Consider the following 16,222-nt stretch of genomic DNA (forward strand, 5'->3'; position numbering starts at 1 on the left):
CCTACTATATAGAGTGAAGTGAGTCAGAAAGGGAAAGATAAATATCAGTCTATCTAGTCAAAGCTATGATTTCTCCAGTAGCTATGTATGGATATGAGAGTTGGGCTAAAAAAAAAAAAAAAAAAAAGATAAATATCATGTTCTAACGCATCTATATGGAATCTAGAAAAATGGTAGTGAAGAAATTATTTACAGGTACTGAAGAATTTATTTGCAGACATAGGGAATAGACTTATGGACATGTGGAGAGGGGAGGAGAGGGTGAGATGTATGGAAAGAGTAACATGGAAACTTATATTACCATATGTAAAATAGATAGCCAATGGGAATTTGCTGTATGGCTCAAGAAATCAAACAGTGGCTCTGTATAAATCTAGAGGAGTGGGATGGGGCGGGAGATGGGAGGGAAGTTCAAAAGGGAGGGATACGTGTATACCTATGGCTGATTCCTGTTGAGGTTTGACAGAACACAACAAAAGTCTGTAAAGCAGTTATCCTTCAATTAAAAAAAAAATTAAAAAAAGTAACTCCCAAGAGAAGGCATCAGGTCTCCTCCTTACCATCTCAGAAGTTCAGTGAGATCAAAATCTGTACAAACTTTGTAGAATATTTCATAGCCTTTAGGAATTCTTCATTGTTTCTTCCTGTGTGTAGTTCTCCACGGTGAATAGCAGTTCAGCTCTGAAGTGAGAGGTGATCAAGGACATCATTGGGAGCAAGAAGAAGCTGCAGATACAGGGCTGTATCCAGACCCATTTCACAGGAATTAGAAGAATTGTGCATTAACCACAATTTACTACCTTCTGACTCCTAGAGTGACATTTTTTTTGTTTGTTTTCAAATTCTCTTAAAAATATTTGGGTAAAATTAAAAGTGATTTGCCTTGGGTCTGTTCCCATTACTGCTGCTGCTGCTGCTAAGTTGCTTCAGTCATGTCCGACTCTGTGCGACCCCACAGACGGCAGCTCACCAGGCTCCCCCGTCCCTGGGATTCTCCAGGCAAGAACACTGGAGTGGGTTGCCATTTCCTTCTCTAATGCATGAAAGTGAAAAGTGAAAGTGAAGTCTCTCAGTGGTGTCCGACTCTTAGCGACCCCATGGACTGCAGCCTACCAGGCTCCTCCATCCATGGGATTTTCCAGGCGAGAGCACTGGAGTGGGGGCCATCACCTTCTCCATTCCCATTACTACCCACTATCTATGGCCACTAAGCATATCATATTGTGTACTTTCATTCAGCAGTAGTCAGCAAGCATTAATTGAATGCCTACTGCCTGCTCAGTAGGGTCTTTAAAGAGGTAAAAAATAGGTGTTAACATGACATTTTGGAGCTAGGAAATCCATGTGGTTAAATAACCTCTTATACCTGTATAAATTGCAACACAGAGAGGGCAATTGGCTTAATCAAAGTCGATTTTGCACTCCTGGGCTTAAATCTCCTAAATGCCAATCAAAGAACCTCTTCATGGAATCCCATTGGCATAGGTCTTGCTTTTATAGGATTTATGATCTATTTGTCATACTCCTGCGAGCACAAGCTAGAGATTAATTAGAGCATAAACAAGGAGACAAGAGAACAGGGAAAAGAGATTTAACGTTTGAGCATAGACTAGGGGCCAGATAATTTTCTGTGTTTTAATTCTCTTAACTATCCAAGAAATGCATGTTCTTATTCCCACATCATAGTTGAGAAATCTGAGGCTCAGAAGGTTCCCTTGACTTACTTAAGGTCATATTGGTAGAAAGAAGCAGACCTCAGGTATGTCAGGCTCAAAGTCTTTGTAGTAATGAAGCTGGAGCATAATAAAGCAATCTTTTAAGGAAAAGATTTCAGTGAGGAAAATACTCAACAGACCAATTGAATCAATTGTCTTTCCTTGTTTTCAGTAAGGAAAACAGAATTTCAAAGCCTGTTTGTGGTGTCCAATGTAGGAGTGGGAATTCACACATTCCACAATGACAGAGGAGAGAAAGACAGGTTGGGGAGATAAGATGTAAAGAGAGGAGCATTCACCTGGCTTTTTTTTTTTTTTTTTTTTCTTTGCATTCACTATTAGTGACAGAGCTTCTAATCAAGCATTTAATACTTTCTCTTTGCCACTCAGTAAAAGGCTTTTTATTTCAATTCGCCTCCTAGGTGTTCTATGTCAGGCAATTACTCTACCTGAAGGTTTTCATAGTCTAAGAAATTAAATGGGCGGTTCTTAAAGCAACACTCTCTTGAAAGCATAATTGCAGTTAAATAATAACAAACCTGAGTGCACAAATCGGGTTTTCTTCTTCTCTTAGCACCTGGGCTCCTTCCATTTCTGTGCGTGTGAATTCCTGGTATATCAGGAAGAAAACAAGAAACCTAAACCCAGTACAGTTGCCCTTGTGATCCAGGAATGCTGCCTAACAACACTAGGTTTTCAGAAAATTACTCCTTCCTCCTTTTATGGGTGGTGGTGGTGGTGATTTTCTCAGTTGATTGCCTTTTTTTAGTGGGTCACATGTGAAGCTCCAGTGTGACAAAATGAGAGACAGGGCCCTGGAGTGCTTCCCAGGAAATTCTGGGGCTGACTGATGTGATTGGCATTAATGCTCCTGGAATGCAGGATTCCCAAGGGCATCAGACTCACCACACTGACCAACCATCCACAAGACAGACAGCACAGCCTTCATCATGCCAGAACCTGCTCATGCCCTCTGAGTTATTTTATAAGGTGGTGGTAGGCAGAATTCTAAAGATGTCTCCCAAGATTTCCTGTCCTCTGGTTATTCAGTCAAACATGAATGTAGGTTCTGCTGTTTTGCTGGTGCGCTTGCTAATCAGCTTACTTTAAAATAGGGAGATCACCATGGGGATATCAAGGTGGGTCCAATGTCATCACATGAGCCCATAAAAGCAAGTAGAGCAGGAAGGCAGGAGAGTCAGTGAGAGAGATGCTGAAGAATAGGAGGCAGAAGAGGTGGGCAGTGAGAAGGGTTTGTCTTACCATGGCTGGTTTTGACATGTAGAAGGCTATTTGCAAGAACTAGAGAAAAGATCTGGAAATCAAGGGTGGCCCCCAGTGTATTCCCCAAAGAGCAACCAAAGAAATCCAAGTTGGTCTGAGTCTCCCACTCTCATTTCATTCAATATCTAAACTCATTAGTATGGCTTGTGAGGTTCTTCATGACATGTCCCCTGCTATCCCTCTGGCTTCATCCTATGAACCGCTCATCTGTGACCCCTTCCTGTACTACAGACATAATGAATTACTCCATTTAGCTTCTCACCTTCTTTTTTTTTTTTTGCCATGACACATGGCTTGCAGGATCTCATTTCCCTGACTAGGAATTGAACCCACGCCCTTGGCAGTGAAAGCTCAGAGTCCTAACCTCTAGACTGCCATGGAATTCTCCCCAGTTGTTTTAATTTCCCTCTTCTTTCTAGGCCTTCATACCTTCTGCCTCCCACTCCCTAATCTGGTACATTCTTTCTCTTTCTATCTGTGTTCATCAAATAATTGCTATTTATCCACATTGACCTATATGTCTTCTTCTCTAGGTGACATGCTCTGATCTCTTAGGATTTTATTTAGGAATCTTTTTTGTACTTACCTTGAATTTTCCCTAGTTAGTGCATATAATTGGGTATCATTCTGTCTGTTAATTTATCCGTCCTCCCTGAGGTTAATTGTAAGCCTGGATGTGTTTTGTCACCAAAATGGCATATAAAGACTATTCAAGAAATATTTACCATTTGGGGACTTCCCTGGTGGTCCAGTGATTAAGAATCTGCCTCCCAATGCAGGGGACATGGGTTTGATCCCTGGTCAGGAAACTAACATCCCTCATGCCTCAGGGCAAGTAAGCTAGCATGCCACAACTACAGGGCCTATGTATTCTGGAGCCCTGGCACCACAACAGAGACCCAACGGAACAAAAAGAAAAGAAGAAGGAGGAGGAGGAGGAGGAGGAGGAGGAGGAGGAGGAGGAGGAGGAGGAGGAGGAGGGGGAGGAGGAGGAGGGGGAGGAGAAGAAATGTTTACCATTTGAAGTAAGCTGGAAAGAGAAAAAAAAAGAGTGAGAGAAAAAGAAATATTTACCATTTGAGAAATGAACATACGAATGTAGGAATGTATGAGTAATACCTTTTCTATTCTATAAGCATTGGAATTACTTCCAGAGTGCCATTCTCTCATAGATACTGATGACATATGCATGGCTGAAGCTTATGGGTTAATCCTAGACATGTTGTGGGTCACCTAAGATAGATGTTTTGAGATATGAAGTAGAAGTGTTTGTGAATAAGAATGATGGTTGCTGGCACAAGCTTGACTACAGGGGGGAAAGAAAAGGCCCGCTATTGTAAGGTCAGTTCAGCATTCAGAATACGGGTGTTAACAGACCATCAAGCCATGATCGTCACGAATGCACAGCCTCTCATTTGCAGGGACTCCTCACTTTGGAGAGATGTGCACGTGATGAATAGTTATGGTTTCCACAAGCCAGGTGTAAATTCACAGCCTGTGCTCCTGCTGATGAGTGGAGTCATTTCGGATGCATTTGAATTGGGTTGCTTGCTAGGCTTGTCTAATGCCTGCACTATTAACACATAATCATTTTGCAATTTGGGCTGCCAGTGCTCAGCTTGGACATAATAGAGGAACAGACAGAAGACTTTGCTGTTTCTCTGGATGGTGAACCTATCTAGAACAGTGCTTTTCAGTCTTTCATGCACTTGGGGTCACCTGGGGATCCTGTTAAAATGCAGATTCCGAGTGGGGCCCAAGAATCTGTGTTTCTAGCAAGCTGCCAAGTAATTCCAAGAAACTTACATTAATTAATTAATTCATTAAATTCTGCTTTATTCATTTAAATATAGTTGACTTACAATATTATGTTAATTTCAGGTGTACAGCATAGTGATTTAGTATTTTTTCAGATTATACTCCTTTGTAGGCTATTACAAGCTAATGTGTATAATTCCCTGTGCTTTGTTGTTCATCTATTTTGTGCATAGTAGTTGATATCTGTTGGGTTTCCCAGGTCACACTAGTGGTAAAGAACCCACCTGCCAATACAGGAGATGTAAGAGAGGCAGGTTTGATCCCTGGATCAGGAAGATCCCCTGGAGGAGAGCATGGCAACCCACTCCAGTATTCTTGCCTGGAGAATACCATGGACAGAGGATCCTGGTCGGCTACAGTCCATAGGGTTGCAAAGAGTCAGACACGACTGAAGTAAGTTAGCATGCCCTCACGCTTCTGTTAATCCTATACCTCCACTTTGTCCTCCTCACTCCACCCTGCTTCCCTCTCCCCTTTGATAACCACAAGTTTGTTTTCTGTATCTGTGAGTCTATTTTTGTTTTGTATGTACATTCATTTATATTATTTTTAAGACTGCACATACAGGTGATATATACAGTATTTGTCTTTCTCTGTCTTATTTCACTAAGCATAAGATTCTCTAGGTCCATCCACATTGGTACAGATGGCATAATTTTATTCTTTTTTGTGACTAACATTCCATTACGGAGAAGGCAATGGCACCCCACTCCAATACTCTTGCCTGGCAAATCCCATGGATGGAGGAGCCTGGTGGGCTGCCGTCCATGGGGTCGCACAAAGTCGGACACGACTGAGCGACTTCACTTTCATGCACTGGAGAAGGAAATGGCAACCCACTCCAGTGTTCTTGCCTGGAGAATCCCAGGGGCGGCGGAGCCTGGTGGGCTGCCGTCTATGGGGTCGCACAGAGTCGGACACGACTGAAGTGACTCAGCAGCAGCAGCAGCAGCAACATTCCATTGTGTGTATATGTGTGTGTGAGCTTCTATGCCTTGGTTATTGTAGATGGTGCTGCTATGAACAGTGGGGTGCATGTGTTTTTTTGAATTAGTGTTTTCATTCTTTTCTGGATATATACCCAGGTATGAAATTGCTGGATCATATGGTAGCTCTGTTGTTAGTTTTTTGAGGAACCTGTATACTGTTTTCTGTAGTGGGTGTACCAAGATACGTTCGTAACCAACAGTGTGCAAGCAGGGACCCCCATTTTAAATAACAAGTTTCCAGAGCCTAAGAGGTGAGATTTTTTATGTGTTTCTGTCTGTAGCCTTTAAAATGGATGTTTTGAGAAGTTAAGCTAGAGGGACACAGATGGGAGGTTCAGAGAATGGACCTTTGGCTTTGGTGGCTGGGACGAAGAGGTGAGGGAATTCAGAAGCCGTTATGTAATGTCATCTAAAACAAAGCCATTGAGAGACTTGCCACCCTTGCCTCTGTTTCCACATTGACGTCCAAAGATGAAGAGTATTAAGAAAACTGCTAAATGTATATATCTTTTCCCTCTCTTTTACCTTTTATCTCAAAATAATAAAAAGAGAAAATCCTACATCTATCAAGGGCAATTTCTCTACACTTCTCTTTAGTATATAGGCTTTTAAAATTTAGCTCTGCCCATGATAATTTCTTGGCTTAGCTCTGAGGAACACTTGGACATCACTTCTTCAGGACCATCCTCCAAATGAGAAGCAGGAATATAACTCACAAAAAATGGAGCATTTTTTCTCCACTTCCTTTTTGTTCTTTCAAGTTTGTACTGACAGAAAGAAATTGCCAGCAACAACAACAAAATCCTATGCTTCCCTGGGACAATCTTGATTTGGATTTAGGATCTATATGGGTAAAGTTGTTATGGTCAGAATTAATAACACTTCCTACAAGAGTGTATTGATTGACAGAAGTTCTTTTTACTTGAATATTTAACTTCTATTATCTTATTTGACATTAAAAACAAGTAGTTTAGTTGCAGATACGCAGAAGGAGGCTGAAAGATTTCTGTTTTCTCCATGGCCATCAGTAAGCATGACTGGGATCTCTTCTGACAGGTAGACCTGGGTGGGTCTTGTTCTGCTCCACCACTTTCATGCGTGTTTCCTCAGGTTGTTTCCTGAGCCTGTGCTTTTACATACTTTAAAAGACACATAGCCATATCTTCACTAACACCGGACATTTGATTCAGTCAGCTTCAGCACCTCATCTGTGTATGAACATGAATATATTGTGTTTTGATGCTCTTTACAGTTAACTGATGAATATAATCAGTTTTTACCTTCTTGAGTAGTTAAGGTGTTCAGTGTCCATCTCAGAATGAAGTGGATCTGCCAGCTGATGAGGAAGATATATTCAAAACTCTGACCTTCCCTCTAGGACCTGCCTTTTACTAATACTCCTCTGTGTGCCAGGGATTATGCTAGGCACTTTACGTTTGTTATATAATTTAAGAATGTAACAACAACTGGATGAGATGGGTATATTTATACCTCATTGCCCTGCAACCATCTAATACACAAATCTTTCAGAATTAATGAGAAACTAAAACCAAAGCCCCATTCAGAAAAAAGTAAGCAAACTACTCACGATCATACAACTAGCAGTGCTAAAAAAAAAATCAGATCTAGGTTGGTTTATTGCTGGTATTAATGCTTTAACCATTGCTCTACTTTCTACTACATCTGTCTATGCTATATATATACATATATTTTTTTCTTCTATAGATGCATTTCTAAGGTATGGTCTTCATGATGTAACATCAGTTTTATTTTTCAAAATTAATTTTTATTGGAGTATAGTTGATTTATAATGTGTTAATTTCTGCTGTACAATAAAGTGAATCAGTTATAACGTACATGTATCCACTCTTTTTAGTATTCTTTCCCCATATAGATCATTACAGAGTATTGAGTAGAGTTCCCTCTGTTATACAATAGCTTCATACCAGCTCTCTGTTTTGTATGTACTGGTGTGTATATGTCTCACTTTTAAACTGTAACACGGAAAGAGCATAAGAGTGAGGAAACCATAGTTCTGTTTCTGGTACTGCTGGAAGATTGATGTATACTTTGGAAAGTGGTGAGCCATTTTACTTCTTGGGATTTCCTTTTGCTTATCTGTTATATAGAAATTGAACTCAGGATATTTAAGCAACTTATTTACACTGCTGTCATTCCAGTAATTTATAGATTATGTGGTGGTTGAGGGACTGGACTTTGGCTGGATACATTTCTCTGGCTGAAATGCCTCTTTAACATCCTCTACTTTTTCATCCCACTTTTCCATGGACAGTTAAGAATTTTCTCTCTAACTCTACATTTTTGATATTTCTCTGTATGAGTCCACTGCAATCATTACATACCAGGAAGGACAACATGGATTCATTGCAGTTTGAAAAACATTTTTGAAAATTGCCCCCAGCATGTGCACAGCTTCCCTGGTCACCTGCCAAGTCTTGCTCTATCTTTGGTACACTGTCAAACTAACGGAGCTGGAAATTAAGTAAAGAGACTGCCTTAATCCTGGAAAGCTGGACTTAGAAGACATTTTATCAAAATAAATGATTTGAATTAAAGAATTTTGGTTGCTGTTTAACTCAATTGTAGGTAATAGGTTTAGAGGAAACCCAGCTGGTGCAGAGAAGCCCAGATTCTGCTATTGAGCTCTTGGTTAATGCCAGTGAACCCTAGGACACTGCCATCACTCACTTCATACTGCAACATTGCAACACATAGAGATCTGTTTACAGCAAAGACCATTTTGGTTTTACTCTTCAGAAAGCAGAATTAAAAGTTCATCATGGTTTCAGAGTCTAACTTGGGGTGTTCCTTTTTATTTGGATGCCATCATTGAGTTCACTGTTTGCTTGAATTTTGTGAAAATCTCTAGCCTCTGTAATGGTGATGGTTGAATAGATGAGGCCAACTTTGAGAGCCAGTAAACTTTCCCCCCCCCCATAATTTCATGTATTTGTTTATCTTTGGCTGTGCTGGCTCTTCGTTGCTTCACAGGCTTTTTCTCTAGTTGCAGCAAGCGGGGGCCACTCTAGCTGTGGTGAGTGGGCTTCTCATACGGGCTCAAGGGCACACAGGCTTCAGTAGTTGGGGTGCATGGGCTCAGTAGTTGTGGCTCCTGGGTTCTAGAGCACAGATGCTATTGTTCCTGGAGGGCCAGTAAACTTTTAATTAATGAACCAGATGCATGCCCCAGAACTTTAAAAAACTCAAAACCTAGCTACATTTGTAATGCACACTTACAGTTTTCCAAGAACTGTGTTAAACACATCAAATATGTTTCTTCATTTAACCCTCAGAACAACTCTCAAATTACAAATGGGGAAGTTGAAACACAAAGGAATCATGCCATGTTGCACACAGGTGGCTCAATGGTAAAGAATCTGCCTCTCAAGCAGGAGATGTGCTTTTGATCCCTGGGTCGGAAAGATCCCTTGGAGTAGGAAATGGTAACCCACTCCAGTATTCTTGCCTGAGAAATCCCATGGGCAGAGAATGACTTAATGACTAAACAACAACAATGTAGTAAAAGCATAGTTGGATTTTGACCTCATCCCTGTGTGTTTGCAAAGCTCGTGCTCTTTGCCCCCGTGTCATGAGCCCATGATAGTTGTATGGGTCCATTCGACTCCAAGAAACATGAAATGTGCTCACAGTTCAGTTCAGTTCAGTGGCTCAGTCATGTCCGACTCCTTGCAACCCCATGAATCGCAGCACGCCAGGCCTCCCTGTCTATCACCAACTCCCAGAATTCACCCAAACTCATGTCCATCAAATCAGTGATGCCATCCAGCCATCTCATCCTCTGTCGTCCCTTTCTCCCCCTGCCCCCAATCCCTCCCAGCATCAGAGTCTTTTCCAGTGAGTCAACTCTTCGCATGAAGTGGCCAAAGTATTGCAGTTTCAGCTTTAGCATCATTCCTTCCAAAGAACACCCAGGGCTGATCTCTTTAGAATGGACTAGTTGGATCTCCTTGCAGTCCAAAGGACTCTCAAGAGTCTTCTCCAATACCACAGTTCAAAAGCATCAATTCTTCGGCGCTCAGCTTTCTTCATAGTCCAACTCTCACATCCATACATGACCACAGGAAAAACCATAGCCTTGACTAGACGGACCTTTGTTGGCAAAGTAATGTCTCTGCTTTTCAATATGCTATCTAGGTTGATCATAACTTTCCTTCCAAGGAGTAAGTGTCTTTTAATTTCATGGCTGCAATCACCATCTGCAGTGATTTGGGAGCCCTAAGAAGTAAAGTCTGACACTGTTTCCACTGTTTCCCCATCGATTTCCCATGAAGTGATGGGACCAGATGCGATGATCTTCATTTTCTGAATGTTGAGCTTTAAGCCAACTTTTTCACTCTCCTCTTTCACTTTCAACAAGAGGCTTTTTAGCTCCTCTTCACTTTCTGCCATAAGGGTGGTGTCATCTGCATATCTGAGGTTATTGATATTTCTCCCGGCAATCTTGCTTCCAGCTTGTGTTTCTTCCAGTCCAGCGTTTCTCATGATGTACTCTGCATAGAAGTTAAATAAGCAGGGTGACAATATACAGCCTTGATGTACTCCTTTTCCTATTTGGAACCAGTCTGTTGTTCCATGTCCAGTTCTAACTGTTGCTTCCTGACCTGAATATAGGTTTCTCAAGAGGCAGGTCAGGTTGTCTGGTATTCCCATCTCTTTCAGAATTTTCCACAGTTTATTGTGATCCACACAGTCAAAGGCTTTGGCATAGTCAATAAAGCAGAAATAGATGTTTTTCTGGAACTCTCTTGCTTTTTCAATGATCCAGCGGATGTTGGCAATTTGATCTCTGGTTCCTCTGCCTTTTCTAAAACCAGCTTGAACATCAGGGAGTTCATGGTTCATGCATTGCTGAAGCCTGGCTTGGAAAATTTTGAGCAATGGATTATTCGCTTACTGAGAGCTCGAGTTAAATACTACAAAAGAGTTAAATACTTCAGTATAATTGTTTTTCCTCATCTAGGTGTTTATTTCACTTACACTGAAATTTTCAGAAATTCAGTTGTTTTTTTCCCTGAACATCTTGAACTTCTGTCACACATTCTGTCTTTATTAATGTATAGAATTTCTTAAAGTTTATTTTTGTAATTTTATGTAAATGTTTGAGATGAAAATGCTACCAAAGTAGGGTCTCCATAAACATATTTCCCCTCTTTAAGGCCGCCACTATTCCATTAAGACCCGTGCCTAGTTTAAAACACCATGGAAGTTTAACACTTGCTTTGTTCACTGTGCTATTTCTGACCCAGTTGCTTCTGTCTTCCTAGATGTTGACTTCCTTCCCTCTAAAATGTCATATATGTTCACTCTCGGTGATACTTTCTTGGAAAAAGAATCTTGGTGGCATTTCACTAGGCAACATTTCTTCCAAACTTTTGTCCAAGCCCCCTCAAAGAAAAGCCAGCTTGAAAAAAGGTAAAAAGCGAAAAACAGTTTTAAGCTTTAAGAAGGTAACTTATTGTTATTGTAGCTTCTGGTATAATGAGGAAAGAAAAATAAACATCAAATTTGTAAGTCAGTTGGAATGTCAATACTAGAGCAGTTATAAAAAAGCCAGTATTTTGATTTCTCTTCTGAACATCTCCATCTAATGATTATTTAAGTGTATACCTGTGTATTCCAGTCACAGAGAACTTGGTACTTCCGAGGCATCCCAGTCCATTTACAGAAGTTTATTTATGTATTCATCCTTGGCTGTGAACTCCCTGATGTTCAAACTGGTTTTAGAAAAGGCAGAGGAACCAGAGATCAAATTGCCAACATCTGCTGGATCATCGAAAAAGCAAGAGAGTTCCAGAAAAATATCTATTTCTGCTTTATTGACCATGCCAAAGCCTTTGACTGTGTGGATCACAATAAACTGTGGAAAATTCTGAAAGAGATGGGAATACCAGACCACCTGACCTGCCTCTTGAGAAATCTGTATGCAGGTCAGGAAGCAACAGTTAGAACTGGACATGGAACAACAGACTGGTTCCAAATAGGAAAAGGAGTACATCAAGACTGTATATTGTCACCCTGCTTATTTAACTTCTATGCAGAGTACATCATGAGAAACGCTGGACTGGAAGAAACACAAGCTGGAAGCAAGATTGCCGGGAGAAATATCAATAACCTCAGATATGCAGATGACACCACCCTTATGGCAGAAAGTGAAGAGGAGCTAAAAAGCCTCTTGATGAAAGTGAAAGAGGAGAGTGAAAAAGTTGGCCTAAAGCTCAACATTCAGAAAACGAAGATCATGGCATCCGGTCCCATCACTTCATGGGAAATCGATGGGGAAACAGTGGAAAGTGTCAGACTTTATTTTTTGGGGCTCCAGAATCACTGCAGATGGTGACTGCAGCCATGAAATTAAAAGATGCTTACTCCTTGGAAGAAAAGTTATGACCCACCTAGATAGCATATTGAAAAGCAGAGACATTACTTTGCCAACAAAGGTCTGTCTAGTCAAGGCTATGGTTTTCCCTGTGGTCATGTATGGATGTGAGAGTTGGACTATGAAGAAAGCTGAGTGCCGAAGAATTGATGCTTTTGAACTGCGGTATTGGAGAAGACTCTTGAGAGAACCTTGGACTGCAAAGAGATCCAACTAGTCCATTCTGAAGGAGATCAGCCCTGGGTGTTCTTTGGAAGGAATGATGCTGAAGCTGAAGCTCCAGTACTTTGGCCACCTCATGAGAAGAGTTGACTCATTGGAAAAGACTCTGATGCTGGGAGGGATTGGGGGCAGGAGGAGAAGGGGACGACTGAGGATGAGATGGCTGGATGGCATCACGGACTCGATGGACGTGAGTCTGAGTGAACTCCGGGAGATGGTGATGAACAGGGAGGCCTGGCGTGCTGCGATTCATGGAGTCGGAAAGAGTCGGACACGACTGAGCGACTGAACTGAACTGTGCTGGGTCTTTGCTGTGCGGGCTTTCCTCTAGTTGGCGCCAAGCACGGGCTACTCTCTATCTGTGGCACGCAGGCATCTCAATGCGATGGCGTCCTTTGCGGCAGAGCACAGGCTGTGGGCGCACGGGCTTCAGTAGTCCCATCTCTCGGGTCCCGGAGCACAGGCTCGGCAGTTGTGGTGCATGGGCTTAATTGCTGTGAGACCTTCCCAAACCAGGGATAGGTCTCCTGACTTCACCTCTTTACCACTGAGCCTCTACCAGATTCTTTACCACTGAGCCACCAGGGAAGCCCCCAGTCCACTATTTTTGGACCGTTCTTCTTATATTAAACAAAATTATATTTCACTGGTTTCAATTCTAAGCCATACACCCACAGGGAACAAATCTATCTCCTCTTACAAGACAGTATTTTAACATTTATGATAATCCTTACTATGCTATTTCCATTTATTTTTGCCATTCCTTGTAGGAACTGGGTTGGAAACTATCATGTCCTTGTCTTTTGTCTTGTTGGGATAGAGTGACCCTACTTTTTCAATATTTATTTTATTTAATTTTTTATTTATTTATTTTTTAATTTTTATTTTTACTTTATTTTGCTTTACAATACTGTATTGGTTTTCCATACATTGACATGAATCAGGCACAGGTGTACATGAGTTCCCAATCCTGAACCCTCCTCCCACCTCTCACCCCATATCATCTCTCTGGATGAGAGAGGGAGGGAAAGGGTGGGATGATTTGGGAGAATGGCATTGAAACATGTATATTATCAGGTAAGAAATGAATCGCCAGTCTATGTTCGATACAGGATACAGGATGCTTGGGGCTGGTGCACGGGGATGATCCAGAGAGTCAATATTTATTTTAAATGAACTAACCTATTTTAATCCCAAAGTGGTCTGCTCAAAAGTGTCTATATACCACTTTTGTTACAGACAGTAAATAGGTTTGTTAGTAAATATTTATTAGATCTCTTTTTATTGTACTTTGTAAACAATATTTACATTTTCTGTACATTGTAAACAATGTAAAAAACTGACTAAAAAAAGAAAACAATTAAAAAAGAAGAATTATAAGTTTGTGGAGGTGTGCACAATTTGACTAGGCTTCAGGAAGATCTGGAGCCCAGAAGGGAAATGTCTCAGTGTCTTGAACCTAATTCTTTAAAATTTTGGCTGTAATAATACAGTGAATAAGAGAGCAGAGCGCAGTCTATCCTGCTGACTCTTAAATGTCTCTCCAGACCATCCCTAGCTCTCATCCTCTGCGAACACACTTTTTGTGCCGACCTTTAGATTTCCAATGGGTTACACCAGTGACCTCAAAGGAAAGCTGTGGCCACAGCAGTTCACAGCATTACTATTGTAGATGCAACCTGGTTTCATAGAGAGTAAGATTCTAAGCAAATTAAGTCCCTCCCAACCCATAAGAATATCAAAGGGGTTAGACTCATTATGGTGCATTCAGTGATGAAACATAATGGGCCCTTCAAAATCATGGATGGAGAGTTTGTAATGATATAGGAAAATGCTGATGATATAATTTCAGTAGAAATTGAAGGGCAAGAAACTATATAACCTGTGTGATTCCAATTACATTAAAAACTGAGACTTCCATGTGGAAAATGAATAGAAGCTTAATAGTGATAATATCTCAACTGTAGATTTTGAATTATTTGTCATTTTCTCTAAAAATCTTCTCACGATTTCTATGAGGAGCATTTTTAATTTTATGAAAAATAAACTGTAAGAGCAAAAAATAAAAATATAAAACTATTAAGTTAATTAGGTATAAAATTTGATACTTGTGAGGATGGTGATAGTTGTGAGGGTTAATACATTTAAAAGGATTAACAGAGGGATTGGCCAGTTTTAGGTGCTCAGAAAGTTTCCTTTTCGTTTATTTTCTCTGTGCAGTGCTGAGCCTTTGTGTGAAAACAGTTCATCTAGATATTAAATACAAAGGCCAAATTGACATTGAATAAAATTTAATTTAAGTCAATAGAATCAAAGCATATCAGAGAGAGAAAATAAATAAGCTTTGTGGGCTGAAGTAATCTCTGAGGTGACTTTAAAACTCTAGGTTTTGTCTGATTCTATGATCTACTCCAGAATGGTCCAATTAAATGTAGCATAATTAAGGGAATAAAATTCACATCTACATGCATAATCATGTACGTGTTTACATGTTCTCAAGGCTAATTACCATCTCTGAATGCCATTTAATGTGTCAATGCTTTTTAAAGAGGACTTACAACTTCACATATGAACTTTTCCTGTTAGGACAAGACCAAATTTTTAGTTTTCCTGGTCTAAACTTATAGATGTAAATTTGAGAGTGAGGAAACAGTCTTCAGTGTAAAGTAGAATTGAAATCAAGTTGCATTGGAAATACTTCCTCTTCATTTTTCCTTTTTTTCTGCTTTTTTTTTTTTAAAGTTGGAAATTCTTTGCTAGTTCATTGTTCTCTCAGAGTATTAAAAAAAATCATCCTTGGCTTTTGTTTAACAAGTCTTATGTTTGTGCTGAATCTTACCCCCCACTGCTCCTCCGAACACCATTTTGCTTTCTGAGCTGTTGAGTTTGATCCAGGGAAAGCCTACCTCAGTGTCCCAATTACAAGCATTTAAGATGAAACCAGGCCGCAGATTATACAAATGAAAGGAGCAAAAATAACAGCATTCTGTATAAATAAGGGCAGAAAGACAATTTGTTCTAGTAGAAGATAAGTTAAGCTCTACCCAAATTACCATGTGTCAGCTAATCAGAGGAAATGTTGTTTCTCCATTGCTATTGTGCAAAAATAATTGAAATGACGTTTCACAAAATCTAACAGAGGTACATTTTTTTTTCAAAGCAGGCTTGCAAACTTCCAGATACTTCAGCTCACCCTGAGAGCTATTTGTATTGTGTGCTCAACTGAAATGTAGTAATTGAAGAGCATAGTTTCAAAATGTGTCCTTTGTGCTTGAGAGAATCAGAACTATCTCTTGGGGTTCAAAGTAAACCTGGGCATGTTAAAGGAATCTCCCAAATCCCGGAGGCTGTCCTATTGAGAATCACCCCATGACACTTCATTTTTTCCCCCTTCCTAGACCCTCATAGTATCTGTCAAGGTGCACATTGTAAAATCCATTTACCCATCATCTTTTCTTGCATATTATATATGGAAAGTCTTGACAATGAATCAACTTTCTCAAAAGAAAATTGGTACAAGCTTTATTCAGAAATGAATTTAGACTTCTATTGGGGCAGTTAACAAGTAGGAATGTTCGAACAGAGATGGATAACATATTCATGGTTTTTGTCCCTCATCCTATCTAGTCTTCTCTGAGGTCAATATTGCTTAAGGTTATAAGATGAAAGCTCTACAAATCACAGTCACATAACTGTCAGGCACCTTATTAAATTTCATTCAGTTCTATACCAATTCTTAAGGGACCATCACTGTCTTCCAACTAATGCAAAGATTG

The sequence above is a fragment of the Budorcas taxicolor genome, chromosome 18 (genome assembly GCF_023091745.1).
Source record: "Budorcas taxicolor isolate Tak-1 chromosome 18, Takin1.1, whole genome shotgun sequence".
Lineage (NCBI taxonomy): Eukaryota > Metazoa > Chordata > Mammalia > Artiodactyla > Bovidae > Budorcas > Budorcas taxicolor.